Here is a 13,395-nt window from a genome sequence, read left to right as displayed (position 1 = left end):
AGATTTATTTATTATTTGAAAGGCAGAGTTACAGAGTGGCAGAGGAAGACAGAGATTCAGAGGTCTTCCATCCACTGGTTCACTCCTCAAATGGCCACAGTAGCCAGAGCTGTGTCAATCTGAAGCCAGGAACCAGGAGCTTCTTCTTGGTCTCCCATGTAGGTACAGGGGCCCAAGAACTTGGGCTACCTTCAGCTACTTTCCCAGGCCATAGTAGAGAGCTGGATAGGAAATAGAGCAGCTGGGACTTGAACTGGCACTCACATGGGATGCTGGCACTGCAGGTGGCTGCTTTACCTGCTCCACCACAGCACTGGCCCTCTAACTCCTTAAATAACTTTTAACCAACCTAACTTGTTTTGTCTCCTTTATTCCCAATCCAGAGGCAGGAGTGCTGCTGACCCCCCTGTCTTTTACTACTGTGTTCATTTCCTGTCAGTTTAGGATTTGGCTTCCGCAGTTCTGTCATGTTGGGGCCTACTTGTCCAGTGTTTCCCTTTTTCCAAATGTTGTGGTCTCCTGCCTATTTTCCCTGCCCTATGTTTCTTGTTTCTCATGAGGCCTGTGACCCTGGGCTGTAGGCCATTGCTGCCCTGTGGCTTCTGTGCCTGTTCCCACTGGGGCTGCTCTTGGTGTCCCCTTGGTGAGCCCTGGGGCAGGCAGTGTACATTCAACTCCTCGACGCAGGGACTTTCACTCCACCATAGCAGAACTGTCCATAGCCGTGATCAGGTGCTGTTGTGGGCACAAGCCCCAGCTCAGAGATTAACGGAAGAAGAAGAGATGACTTCTGCCAGGGGCTTGAGGGGGGCCATCATGGAGGAGAAGGCATTTAAGGTAGGTGCTAAGTGAATCATTTATGCTTCAGGTCAAATAAATTAAAATATACCTGCTCTGGGAATTAGCAGGGAATGGGCTAGGGAAGGAGGCTGCTATAGCATAGGGTTTAAATATAGGGCTTCAGAGTTAGGTATCTGGCACAGCAGTTAAGACGTGACTTTGGGGGCCAGTGCTATGGCGTAGTAGGTTAAACCTCCACCTTTGGCGCTAACATCCCATATGGGCGCCAGTTCTAGTCCCGGCTGCTCTTCTTCCAGTCCAGCTCTCTGCTATGGCCTGGGAAAGCAGTAGAGGATGGCCCAAGTGCTTGGGCCCCTGCACCCGCAAGGGAGACCTGGCTTTGGATCAACCCAACTCCATCGCAGCCATTTGGGTAGTGAACAAGCAAATGGAAGACTTCTCTCTTTCTGTAACTCTACCTCTAAAATAAACAAACAAATCTTTAAAAAATGACGTGACTTGGGATACCCACATCTCATATCAGAGTGCCTGGGTTTGAGTTCCAGCTCTACTCTATTTTTCAGCTTCCTGGGAGGCAGCGGTGGTGGGCCAGGGTTTGGAGCGCTTCCACCCATGTGGTAGGTCTGGATTGTGTTCTGTGCTCCTTCCTTTGTTTTCACCCAGCCCTCAGTGTTTGGACATTTGGGAAATGAAATAGTGGATGGAAGATCTCACTTTCTGTCTCTGTCTCTTCGCCTTTCAAACAAATAAACTAACATTTTTTTAAAAATCAAGAGTTCTAGATAATGCCTGAATCTGAATTCTAGGTCCTCAATTATTGATAATTGTTTGATTAGGTTTGTATTCCCAAACTATAAAATGGGGGTATAACAGTGCCTTTCTCAGGGTTGTTAGAGGATTAATTACATTCCAACATACAGATAAAGCAGTCAAGGAACTGTGTTCATGGACAGTGGCTCAGTACATCGACCTCCAGGACATCCGAGTGTGGGTCCTGGCTCTGTTACCAGTAACAAGTCACTTAACTTTTCTGTGCCTCAGTGTCTTCATCCCTATACCAGGGATAATGTGCTATGGGAATAAATGGTGCAAAATGTCTAAAGGACATAACACAATGCGACAACAATAATAGTTGTCACAGGTGTGTAAAATGTTTGGAATGCAACCCCTGAACTAGTCTGCTTGGTCTGAGTCTCATGTCCACCACTCACAGCCAGATGTTTTTGGCTAAGCTCCTTAATCATGTTGGCCTCAGTTTCCTCTTCTGTAAAATGGACATGATACTAGCACCCACTTTGCAGGTTTGTTGTGAGGGTAAAATGAATGAATCCATACATAGCACTTAGCACTCAACAATAGCAAGCACTGTGACTGTTGTACCAGGTCCAGCTGATTCTCATTCACTTGCTTTTTCCCTGGTACATTCCATCCACCGAGGATGCCCTAAGTACACCCCACAGGCCTTGTAGTCATGATGTCCTAGAAAAATGAACTGAACTTGGACTTGCCTGGTTTCGAATTCTGAGTGCTTTAACTTAGCCCAGGCCACTTTATCCTCCTCTGGGAAAAAACTGAGAAGGAGGAACAACTTCTATTTTTTTAAAAGTTTAATTATTTATCTGTTTGAAAGGCAGAGAGAGAGAGAGAGAGAGAGAGAGAGAGAGATTGAGAGATCTTGCATCTACTGGTTCACTCCCCAAATGGCCATAACAGTCAGGCTATGGCAGACCAAACCCAGGAGCTGGGAACTCAATTTAGGTTGCCTGTGTGGGTGTCAGGGACCCAAGTGCTTGAGCCATCATCAGCCCCCTCACAGGGTGTGCATTAGTAGGAAGCTGATTACAAGCAAAGGAGGAATGTGAACTCAGGTGTTCTGTTTTAGGATGTGATATGGGGTGTGGACATCCTAGGTGATGGCTTAACTGTGGCACCACAATGCTGACCCCAGGAAGAGCTGCTTAGGCCAGGTACCAGCAGTAGCCATCTCAGAGCCGGCAGAGAGCTGGCAGGTGCCACGGGGCTCATACTCTGCTCTTCCTACACTCGCATCACAAGGTGGGATCAGAAGGAGTCCTTGGAGGCATGCACATCTGCCAGCAGCGGGGGCTGCTGGACCCTCTCAGAGGGAGAGGGAAGCCAGGCTCTTTTGTGGCCATTGTCTGGAGGCCCCGAGCCGACTCACTGTGTAGTTCAGAGCCCAAACTGCAGGCAGGCAGGGCAGGAGGCTGCAGGCATCACTCAGTGGCCTGATAATTGGATATTTCTATAATGACAAATTACAGCTGTTTCTCTTGTCATCAGTGCGGAAATATTTCCGAAGCAGTGATTTCCCAGGAGGGGCCATGGTTGTTATCCAGTTAGGATTATGGAAATACTCAGTGCACGAGATGTGAAGCGTGGCTGAATGGAGCCGCGCTTCCGCCAGGCTGGCCTCTGGGTACTCGGCCCTGGCGCTGAGCGTGGAGGGATCAGCCTCCTGTCATAACATTAGCACTCTTTGTCCCACGCACGCGTCACGTCGGCCAGAGCTCCGAGGCTTGCCATTTGTGATTTGGCTTTCATCCTTACTGTTCTTTTAATTTGACCAAAGGATGTTGTCAGATGCAAGTAGCAGTAGAGAGTTTGGTCTTTCCTAGCTTGAAAGATGTTCAGAATTCAAAGGGAAGAGAAATCTTGGAAGCTCGTTCTCAGGCCGCTGTCTGATTACCTGAGCCCTGAGGTTCAAACAAGGGAAGAAAGCCACCCAATGTCCAACAGCCGTGGTTCCACAAAACCTAATCCTCCCAGACAGAAATGCAGGCAGGCAGACGGCGACACCCTCGTTCTAGGACAGGTGAGGGCTTCAGAGAAGGACGATGAGCCTACAGTAGAACAGTATCATATGTCATTTAACTTTTCTCAGCCTCAGTGTACTCCTCTGTAAAATGGGGCTACTGTGAGGATTTTTGGGTGCTGCTCAGCATACATGTCTTGACCATGGGTTAGCATTAGCTATAAAGAAGATGTGTTTCGGAGTTCTCAGAACCCTTTCTGTCCAAGAAACACCATGGGGAGGAAGGCAGAAGCCTCCAATAGGGCCCAAAGCATCTACTCTGTGTTTGATCTTTTATTCTGGGAAGATCTCCCATCATGCTCTGTCCTGGCATCCATGCTTTCCCCAGTCTGGCTCAGCTGCTTGCAGGAAAGACATTCTGCCTGTAGGGTGAGACCCACCCAGTCGTAGAGCTGGTCCTGGCTCCATCATCCATTCATCCATCAGTCCAAAGCCCTGGTCCCTGGCACTGAGCACCTGGAGATGAAAGGAGCAAGACCCTTGCCCCCCTGAGCTCAGAATCTGGGGGCAGAGATGGGCATGGGTACAGAGCTTGGCCACATGCTGTGGCGATGCTGAAGTGGCTGTGGGGACGAGAAGGGGCTGTAAGGGCCAGCTGTCCAGCAAATGGCATGCTCCTTCCAACAGGGTGGAGCTGGAATGCACAGGGACTACATTCCCAGCCTTCCTTGGGTCTAGTCCTCAGCGATGGATTGGGAGTGGAGTGGGATGCCGGCCTGGCAGGTGGAGGCTTTACCTGCTATACCACAATGCTCCATCTGACCTTTCCATGTATTAACTCCATGTTAACCCTGACTCCATGAGACACAATGGTATGTCTCCTTTTACAGATGAGGAAACTGAGCCACAAAAGATTAAGATACAGTGAGTAGGCTGGCGCCGCAGCTCACTAGGCTAGTCCTCCGCCTTGCGGCACTGGCACGCCGGGTTCTAGTCCCGGTCAGGGCACCTGATTCTGTCCCGGTTGCCCCTCTTCCAGGCCAGCTCTCTGCTGTGGCCAGGGAGTGCAGTGGAGGATGGCCCAAGTACCAGGCAGGAGAAGCACCTGGCTCCTGCCTTCGGATCAGTGGCGGCCATTGGAGGGTGAACCAACGGCAAAGAAAGACCTTTCTCTCTGTCTCTCTCACTGTCCACTCTGCCTGTCAAAAAAAAAAAAAAAAAAAGGATACAGTGAGTAACAGAGTCAGGATTGGAACCAGGAGCTTGGCTCCTAGTCTACCTGTTAGCCTCCGTGCTGTTTCTTGTCTGGCCTACTGTACAGTGTCCCAGTTAGAATCCTCCCCTGAACCCACGGGCCCACGTAGAACTTCCTGGACATTGATGCCAGCCTAGACTGAACCTGGATGTTCAGTGGCCCCAGTCTGAATGCTGAGCTCTGCATTCCTGGTTTTCCTGTTCAAGAATCTGTCCTCTGGTCAGGCTCCGGCCCCAGCTCCAGCCCTGCACTTTCTCAGCTTTCTCCATCGCCCCTCCCGAGCCCCTTCCCACCCCAGAGGTGCAGGGCCTGCAGGATCTGCAGCTGGATGCTCATGTTCAGGACAACTTTGGGGTCCCCCAGGGACCCAGGACAGCAGGACTGCTGCCCAAAGCCACACCGCCAAGAAATATTGAAGGCAAGTCTGTGTGTCTCCAAAACCACATCCTTTGACCACTCTGTCTCCCTAGAACCCCAAGATCAAGCCCAGGGCAGCCCCACTCCTTCTTGGAGATTCAGTTGTGAGATCCCAGACTCCACCCTCAGGGATAGCCCCAGGCACCTGGGACACAGCAAGAGGAAGCCGGGCCCAGGCTGGTTGTCCAGGTGAGCCCAGCAGGCTGAGCTGCAGCTCCTGGACTTTGCCAATTTGTTATTTCTTCCCTAAGAACATAGAACAGCCCTAACGAGATGCAAAAATCAATGGTTGAGGAAAAGACAAAGCAACTTGCTGAGCACTGTATGAGGGAGGAAAGTGGTTTTAACAGATGTTGACAAATTATTTGGTGTGTGGCCTGTAAAGTGGAGAATGAATGTCTGGCTTTGAGTCATATGTATTTTTTCAGGTTGGAAAGAAGAGTGAGGTAATGGGCCAGGGTGAGGGGCCTGGCTGGCCATGCAATTCCAAGATAATTATTGTTCAGTTTATCCCAGTGATTTTTCACTTCTCAGAGACACAGAGAGCAACTGGGGGCTGAGATGGGCTTGCCAGTGATGGAAGGGAGCAATAGAAGCCAATTAGCAGTAATGGCATTGTCAGGAAAAAATCTCAGTCACACAGAGCACACACAGCCAGTGCCTTCCTTGCTATCTCTTTTGTGCCCAGCACTGAGGAGAAAGGCTGGATTACAGGAGAGAATGAGCCCTGCAGAGACAAGGGACGGGGCAGGGGGTCCTGGGGTCTGTGGCCTGACTGTGTGAGGGTCACACTGCGAACCTGAGTCCCGACAGCCGTTCCTGAGCTGGTGCCACAGCCCGGAGCTGGAGGAGGCCGGGCTGGCATCACAGCCTTCAAACTCCTGCCCAGGGCCTAAGCAGGTCAAAGGATTTTCCAGTGGCTGGGAACTTGGGTGCCTTGAAGAAAGCTGATAGAACTGGAGTCTCCCCAAGGGTCTGCTTGGCTGCCCCCTCCCCACCACCGCCTCCCTGACTTGTTTCTGTTGTTACTCCTGTTCACACTGTGAACAGAGATGAAGGGAGAGAGAGAAAAGAGAGCTTCCATCTGCTGGTTCACTCCCCAAATGACCACTACACCTGGGGCTACACCAGGCTAAAAACAGGATCCAGGAGCGCAATCCAAGTCTCCTATGTGGGTTGCAGGGACTCACATACTTGAGCCATCATCCACTGCTCCCCAGGTGCACTAGTGGGGAGTTGAATCAGAAGCAGAGCAGCCAGAACTTGAACTGGCACTCCAATGGGATGCTGGCGTTTCAAGCAGTGGTTTAACCTGCTGTGCCACAATGCCCACCCCTCTTTATCCATTTTGTGCAGTGGTGATTCCCACATTTCAGGAAAGTACTGGGCACATAAAAGGTACTTGGCAGATGGTGGTTGAATGAATGAATGGTGTGGGACCAGTCTTTAGAGGTCAAACCTTCCACCATGCTTCTTCACACATGGGAGATGTAGGATCGGTGTGGTACTTGTCCAAGGAGCGCCAGCCTCTTTGTGCTTTGTCTTTGAATCACAATCTAGTGCTCTTTGCTCTCTCAGTAATTTAAAAAAATAGGGAATTCTTCATGAATTTGCATATCATCCTTGTGCAGCAGCCATGCTAATCTCTGTGTTGTTCCAGTTTGAGGGTGTGTGCTGCCAAAGCGAGCAGTCTGTAATTTAATGGAGGGTAGACATGACCTTCATCAGTGTCTTTTGTGTGCTGGGCGCAGGTTGTATCCGGGCCTCCTCCCTTCCTTACCTGCATACCAGCCCAGTGACCTGCTGGTCCCCGCCCCTGCTCTCCTCCCTCTCTTCACTGGCTCATGACCAATTCCTTTTGGCCTCAGATCTCAACTGGGACACTCTTCCTGATGACCCAGATGAAGCCCCGTCTCTGCTGGGCCCAAAGCCCTCAGCAGGTTCTGATCCCAACACTCGGAAAACACAGTGAGATCACCCTGCTCGTCATCTGTCTGCTGCTGGGTTGGGTGCTGCTTGAGGGTAGATTGTGTCTGACTGGCTCACTGCTGCTTCAGGGCCAGGAACTGCAGATGACGTTTTAGAAAGTGCAATGTGTGAATGATGAAGTTATTTTGCTTCTCTGTGCCTTAGTTCCTCCATCAGCACCCGAAGGCTGACAGTGGTATCTACCTTGCAGGGTTGTTCAGAGGCCCATACCTGGCATGTAATAAGTGCTCATCTACTGACCTCACAGTAATTCTGGGAGGTAGACACTGCTATCCATCTTAGTCCATTCTGTGCTGCTACAAGAGAGAAAGAAAGAAGTAAACCTCCCTGTCTCAGTCAGATATGGGGGTGCAAGGGCGTCACCTGCTCAGCCCTGTGTGGGGGGCAGCTCTGGTCACATCACATCATGGCAGATGGCGTCACCGTAGGAGCACACAGGAGAGGGAGCGTTCACATGGCAAGCCTGGAAGCAAGAGACCCGGCTCACTCTTTGTAGCGTGTGCTTACAGAGAACTAAGTTTTTCCGCGAAGCCAGCATGATTCCATCCATGAGGGTGGCGCCTACAGTGAATCTGCTCCCTTCCACTAGGCACCCTCATTAAGGTCCCATCCACCTTCATGCCACCACACTGGGGACCAAGCTTGCAGCACATGCACCTTTGGGAGACACACTCAGACATATCCAGACCACAACACTGTCCCTGTTTTTACAGTGGGGAATCTGTGTCCTTTAAAAGTTAAGTGACTTGTCCAAGGCCTTGGTGAGCAGCAGGATTTGAACTCAGATCCATCTGACGCCAAAACTTGAGCCCCTCCTACAGCGTACCCTTAGCTCCCCCTGGCAAGCTGGTGTAGCTTATTTGTTCCACTGGATTTAACAGTAGGCACCAGATACTTTCAAGTTAATTTGGGGGCCAGTGCCTGTCCCTGAGAAGCTCCAAGAGTGTTTATTTTAGGCCTTAATTTAAAGATGCTGTGTGCTCTAAGCTCCATTACCTCTCCCACCCCCATCCTAACCTGCAGTCTGCCCAGCATCTCCTGCCTGTGGACCTGCTCGCTGCCTGGAACAGAGCCATGGGTAGGCCAGGGTTTCCTGTGGCCTTCACCCTGTCCTGTAAGTGGTCACGTGTGGGCCCTGGGAGCAGTGTCAGCCTCCAGAGTCTGCTTCCTCAAGACTTTGAGTGCAGGGGCACTTCTGTATTCCCTTACAATAGTGAGGTGTGCTGATCACTTTCATTGTGGGGCGATATAGATAATGAAATTTACCATTCTAATGGCTTCTAAGTGGACAGTCAGGGGTGTTAGGTATAGTCACAGTAGTGACAACTAACACTGCTGTCTTTCCAGAACTTTTACATCGTCCCACACAGGACCCATGTAACGGCAGCTCCCATGCCCTTTCTCTCCCAGTCTCCGGCAGCCACTGTTCTCCAGTCTATCTCTGTGCATCTGCCTGCCTTATATATGTAGACTTATACAATATCTGTTTTTTTGTGCTTGGCTTATTTCACTAAGCATAATGTTTCCACAAATCATCCACATTAGCACGTACCAGAATGTCACTTGGTTTTAGGGCAAGCTACTGTTCCATTGCGCTACTGTGTAGCACATGTACTACTATCTTGCTTTGAGTACCTGTGGGTGTATATGTTCTTGGGAGTAGAATCGCAGGATCATATGACAATTCTACATTGAACTTTTTGAGGAACCACCAAATTGCTTCCACAGCCACCACACCATTTTACATTCCCACCAGCAAACCACAAGGGTTCAAATTTCTCCACACCCTCTGCAACACTTGTTAGTCTTCATTTTGTTTTGTTTTGGATAGTAGTTGTCCTAAAGGGTGTGACATGGTATCTTATTGTGGTTTGATTTGCATTGCTAATGATTCACTCTTCATGTGCTGTGGGCCCTTTGTGTGCCATCTTTGGATTCATGTCTATTCAGACTGCAGCCTCCTAGGTCCCTGGTGCAGGCTGCCAGTGGAGGGAGGAGTGGCTTGATGCCACCCACACACTGGCTGGGTAGCTATGATTTGGGGTGGTGTCTTCAGGGCTGGGGCTGCCAGGGGCTGGCAGGTGCCTGGGGCCTTCAGGATAAGCTAGCACGTGGCTCACAGGGAAGGGGTGAGGCTTTGATGCCAGAGTCCTTGTGCAGGCAGAGTCTCCAGGGCTGGAGTCCAGGTGTGGGGGAGGCGGTGGCCAGGGATGATAAGAAAAGTCAGTTATGAGCCACAGCAGCTGTTACTGAGGAGGCAATGGATTGTCTGCAACACTGGGAGAGGGTGGAGTGTCTACTCTAACACGTGGCAGCCAGGCAAGGCCTGCTCTGAGTACAGGCAGCTCCTGCCTCTGAGTGCCCCAGAACCCAGGCCGAGCAAATAGCTGTATCCTCATATCTTGCCCCGTCTCCTTCTTCCCCAGCCCCCCTGCATAGCCTCACTGAGTACTGGTGCCCAACGGTGAGCTGGCCCGTGTGTGTGTGTGTGTGTGTGTGTGTGCGTGCGCGCGTAGGCGTGCATGTGTGATGTGCTACAGAGGGAGGACTTGGGAGGAGTGTGAAGGCGACAGGAAAATGTCCCACTTGTACTTGTCAGTGAGTTGGTGTTCGTTTCTGAGCCCAGGCACAGCAGAAGGAACGCTGAGCTAGCAGTGAAGACGTGTGAGACCTCCCCTGGGTTGGCCTCTCACCAGGCGAGGGTGGGATTTACAGTATGAGTGGCTCTCTGCTTCATCAGGGTGAGGTTCTCTCTCTTTCCTTGTGGGACTGGGGCTGCAGGGGACCTGCTCCGAGTCTATCCCCGCTGAGTAGTGTGGTGGCTGCTGTGCACGCTGCCTAGGCCCTTGCAATTTAGTCCTGCTTCTAGCACCAGAAAGCAGCCTCTATTTAGGAATTTATAAATACAGTGAAAAGATGAGCTAAGAAGTGAGCCTATTGTATTCTGTCTACTCAACAGTGAACCAAGCCATAATTGTACTTAGGTCAGCCACACACAATATGAGGCTCCACTCAGAAGGGGCTGTGTGCTAATTGCCAACCCCAGCTCCTCGGGGTAACATTGACCTCCTTAGACAGAAGCCATTTAAGCACCATCCAGTTCCCCTGTCATCTGCCTTGTCCTGATTCTGCGGATTCTGCAGAACTATTTCTGCTTCCCATGGTGGTCCGTGACCTGGACAGCTCCACTCTGTTCATTTCCTTGGTCAAAGTGGACATAGCATTTTCCCAGAACTCTCAGCTTTCCTTTTTAGGGGGACCACAATTGAATGCTCAGATTTCCAAGTTTTCATTGCTGCGTTTCTGAGTTTCTAGCTATTTCTGGCCCTACCTGCTACTGCAGAGATGGATGTAATAGGGAGAGTTGGGAGGTCCACTATTCTCCAGTATGAAAGGATCGTGGCTACTGCAAACACAGTCTTAGCTTAGAGCTCATTGAGGCCCCCAGGGCTAAGCCCAGAAGATCAGCTGTCAGCTCTAACAGTGGTCAATTTCTAGCCCTCACTTCACCCTGCTTGGCCAGGGTGACCCTCGTTCCCCCATTGCCTGGGTGAGTGTGATGGTTACTTTATGTTCCAACTTGACTGGGCCTCCAGGCTAAGGCTTGTTTCTGAGGATGTCTTTAAGGATGCTTCTGGATGATACTGTATTTGAATTGGTAGACCCAGTAAAGCAGATGGCCCTCTTCCTATGCATTGAAAGCCTGGAGAGAATACAAAGGTGAGTGAGAAAGAATTCTTTCTGTGTGTCTTTGAGCCAGGATATCAGTCATTTGTCTTTGGACTCTAAATTGAGTTGGAACAAACACCAACCTCTCTCCTGGATGCCAGTTGGCTGACTACAGATCTAGCACTTCTAAGTCTCCATGATTGTGTGAGCCAATTTGTTATAGTGAATCATGTCTCTGTCTCTATCTCTATCTCTATCTCTATCTCTATCTCTATCTCTATCTCTATCTCTATCTCTCTATCTCTCTATCTCTAGTCCTATCTCTCCCTCTCCTTTTCCCTCACCTTGTTTCTATCTCTATCTCTAGCCCTAGCCCTATCTCTATCTCTACCTCTACCTCTATCTCTATCTCTTTCTCCCTCTCCCTCTCCCACTCCCTCTCCCTATCCCTCGCCTTGTTTCTATCTCTATCTCTAGCCCTAACCCTAGTCCTATCTCCATCTCTATCCCTATCTCTAGCCTTGTTTCTAGCTCTAGCTCTAGCTCTATGTCTCTCTCTTATTTTGATCTCTCCTATTGGTTCTGTTTCTCTGGAGAACCCAGGGTAATACATTAGGGCTTAATCAACTGAGCAGAGCTGGCCAGGTAGATGCTCCAATTTGTCTCCCTCCTCCTTTAAATATATAGAACAAGGTTAGGTATTGATTAGAGGGTCCTCTGGCAATAATCTCATTGGGCCATTTATTTTTTTAATGTTTTATTTTATTCTCATGTCATTTTATTTTATGGGATTGGTTGTTTTTGCAACCACATTCCTGCCTGGCTCTCTGCAGTTATTTTGATCACAGCTGCAGTCCCAGGGCGGTCTCCTCTCCAGGGGGGTCTGGCAGAAAGGGGAGCATATGTCAGAAGGCTGGGGAAATGGGCACAAACCTTTGCTTAATGTTTTATTAGAGTACATGCAGCAATGCATATAAAGCAAGTCCCATGGTGGGAGAATTCAGAATAAATTACTGCTTGCAATTTCCTGTTTGGCATTGATCTTGCAGATTGGGGGCTCAAGATGGGAACGACTGGGTATTATTATACCAGGATCTGTGTTGAAGTTTCCACAAATTCCTCATGAATTGTGTGATGTCAGAGATGTGCAGATCCTTAGAGACAAGCCAGTCTGCCTCACAAAATCTTGATGAGGCTCAGAAACCCAGACAGGCCCGGGATGTCCTAGCAAAGAGGGACGCAGTCTTGGCCATGAGATGAGTTCAGCTTCAGCATCCAGAGGCACTGATTCTAACAGGTGCGAGAGATTGTTTGAAGGCAGCCCAAGTCTGTTCTGACTTGTGGAGGGTCCCTTCAGAGCCGTTGCCTGCCTTTGCCCTCCTCCTTGCTCTTTAATGTGGGTTTATGGCCCAGCCTTGAGGCATTTCCAGTCGTGACTCCTTTGGCAGCCAGGGCAACTCTGAGCAGCTGAGAGCTGTCAGGGGAGCAGAAAGTGCCCAGGGCCTGACTAAGCCAGTTACTTAGTGGGACCCTTGGCTGTGTTCTCTTTCAGGAGGTGATAAACCCTGCCCTGCCAATGTCACAGGTGACAGAGCCAGGGCAAAGGAGTTCAGCCAATGGTTTCAGTTTCCTTCTCTTTTGTAACTACATGGCTCCAGGACCCAACAGGGTTCAGTGCTGAAAGGAAAATGTCTTCAGGAGCCAGCCACCCTCTTGAAATTGTCTCCCAAAATCTCACTGCCCCTAGGCACCTCCCTGCTGCTCCCAAGGCCAACCCTGCTGCGGGGGAGCTGGCCAAGCCAATCTCAGGCAGCCCTAAACAGTGTGTTCTCCAGTGTCCACTCTATTGCAACTTCCTCATGCCCAGTGACTACATCTCACTCTCCTTATATAACCCATAGACTCGTGCCCCTTCTCTGCTACCATGTGACCAATCCCCCGTACCCATAAAATGTAGTGTTTCTTTCTCATGGATTTTGTGGGACAGGAATTTCAGCACGTTACGGATGCTGCTTCCGGCCCAGGGTCTCTGAGTTCGCAGGTAGATGTCAGCTGGGGCTGTGGGCATCTGAGAGTTGTACTGGGGCTGGGGATCCACACTTGAGGGGAAGCTGCTGCTGGCCACTGGAGGGGGCCTTAGTTCTGTCTGCCGTGCAGCATGGGTGGCTCATGGCAGCTGCATCCCCCAGAGGAAGAGGTCTGAGAGCCCAAGGCAGAGGCTGCAGGGCTTTTTATGACCCAGTCTCACTGCCTCTCTATTGTACTGGTCACACAGGACCAGCCCTGATTTGGTGTGGGAGGGAATTACACGAGGGCAGGAATCCCAGGAGACAAGGGCCATGGAAGACTGGCTACCTCGGTCCACCTGCTGGCTCCTGCTGGTTTACCTTGTGAATATGCACTCCATGACATCCTATTGCGTTCCAGCATCAGCTTAAAGTCCTGGACCTTGGGTGAATTCCTGCCCAATTACTCTTGGTAGAGAGGCCTA

At 50.3% G+C, this 13,395-nt stretch overlaps 1 long non-coding RNA gene and 1 other non-coding gene across 2 annotated transcripts in view; one reads left to right on the top strand and one right to left on the bottom strand.

The window, feature by feature from the left end:
* Nucleotides 1-13,395, top strand: part of LOC149128404 (uncharacterized) — a 102,328-nt gene that overhangs the window by 25,001 nt on the left and 63,932 nt on the right. The window lies entirely within an intron of this gene.
* On the bottom strand, nt 6,833-6,936 carry LOC127485034 (U6 spliceosomal RNA). The gene has a single exon (XR_007912240.1). It is a non-coding gene; the product is annotated as a U6 spliceosomal RNA (small nuclear RNA).

Source organism: Oryctolagus cuniculus, chromosome 1, assembly GCF_051225735.1.
Source record: "Oryctolagus cuniculus isolate XC-2025 breed Fujian yellow rabbit chromosome 1, ASM5122573v1, whole genome shotgun sequence".
Classification (NCBI taxonomy): Eukaryota; Metazoa; Chordata; class Mammalia; order Lagomorpha; family Leporidae; genus Oryctolagus; species Oryctolagus cuniculus.
This window is presented reverse-complemented; position numbering and strand designations above follow the sequence as displayed.